This window comes from Octopus bimaculoides, chromosome 4 (genome assembly GCF_001194135.2).
Source record: "Octopus bimaculoides isolate UCB-OBI-ISO-001 chromosome 4, ASM119413v2, whole genome shotgun sequence".
NCBI classification, from domain to species: Eukaryota; Metazoa; Mollusca; class Cephalopoda; order Octopoda; family Octopodidae; genus Octopus; species Octopus bimaculoides.
In genome coordinates this window covers 138,912,502-138,914,001 of record NC_068984.1, presented here as the reverse complement: position 1 = coordinate 138,914,001, position 1,500 = coordinate 138,912,502, and the positions used below count along the sequence as shown (strand labels likewise).

General features: G+C 37.9%; 1 protein-coding gene across 2 annotated transcripts in view; it reads right to left on the bottom strand.

Moving 5' to 3' along the window:
- Positions 1-248, bottom strand: part of LOC106872742 (GA-binding protein subunit beta-1) — a 7,236-nt gene extending 6,988 nt beyond the window's left edge. Inside the window, exon 1 of one of the 2 annotated variants that reach the window (XM_014919831.2) lies at positions 74-248. The gene's annotated coding sequence lies outside the window, so the exon portion shown is untranslated. The remainder of the gene's footprint in view (positions 1-73) is intronic. The other variant, XM_014919840.2, reaches the window with a different exon arrangement.
- Between the last annotated feature and the right edge of the window lie 1,252 nt (positions 249-1,500).

Here is a 1,500-nt window from a genome sequence, read left to right as displayed (position 1 = left end):
TGTAACTCATGTTTGTATTAAAAATGTTTCATCATTTTATAAACATATTTGTCAAATGTTTTGAATAACATACCTTACCAATTTCAGTTAAATGAAACGAAGAGCTACTGTATATGCCTCTTTCTCCTTCTCAAACTTGAAGCAAACTAATTAATCCACTGCTGTTTGTAAATGCTGCTTATTCGCGACCTTCCAGCCACTCCTTTCATCAACCTTCTCGTGATAATGTTCTCACTCTCTTATCGAAAGTTTCTTTTATCTGGCGTTTATGTAATCCGGTGATAATTAATAACGATTATTCACCAACCTATTTATTCCTTTCTACATTAGGTACAAGGCCAAAAAAAATTTCACAAGAGTGGGCTAGTCAATTACATGAACCCTAGAGATTGACTGATAATCATTTCATCGACCTCGAAATGATGAAAGGCAAAGTCCATTTCGGCGTAATTTAAACTCAGAATGCCTTGGCAATACTGCTTTCAAATTTTGAAACACTGCTACATACAGGTTAACTTAACGCTTTGCCCAGTATGCTAATAATTCTGCCGGTTCGCCACTTTAAGCTAACCTATATATTGGAAAATATATTTAAGGCGGCGAGCTGGCAGAAATGTTAGTGCGCCGGGTGAAATGCTTAGCGGTATTTCGTCTGCCGTTACGTTCTGAGTTCAAATTCCGCTGAGGACGACTTTGCCTTTCATCCTTTCGGGGTCGATAAATAAAGTACCAGTTACGCACTGGGTTGATGTAATCGACTTAATATCTTTATCTGTCCTTGTTTGGCCCTTCTATGTTTAGCCCCTTGTGGGCAATAAAGAAATATATATATATATTGGAAAATATATCTACTTATAAGCAAAATCGGTGATTGCAAAATCCCAAGAAGAGATCTGAGTAGTAACTATACTAACAAGTAAAGTCAATCGCCACATGAAAGTGGCCTTTTATGTTAACTACTAGTTTAACCGAAAACCAGCTGACAGAAGATCTACCTGTGGTTAAACTAATAGTAACATATAACAGTCACTTTCATGTGGCGATTAACTTTACTTGTTAGTATAGTTACTACTCTGATCTATTCTTGAGATTTTACAACTAACTCGTTTGCTTGTTGCAAATCAGTGACCGACGGTCGCTTTGTTTACGATATATTGCTGGCTGGAGCGGACCCTGGCTATTGCTCCAGCAGCCAGTTGCTCGAAACTGAATCAGTCTCGCGATGCTGTTGTCTGCTACAGGATGGTTTCGCTCTCTTTGCTAGCGATATATATCGGGTGCAGCGCTGCACCGATAACCAGCTAGCGGATTTCTGCCTGGGGTTAAACTAGTAGTAACATGGAACAGCCACTTGGATGTGGTGATTACCTTTACTTATTTACTTACTAGCAAAGGCACCCGGTGTTGCCCGGGAATAAAATTGTTCTTTATATATTGGAAGAAAAAAGCAAAATATGTTGTATAGAAATTTTTTATTCTGAATTCAATTTATTCTTTAAT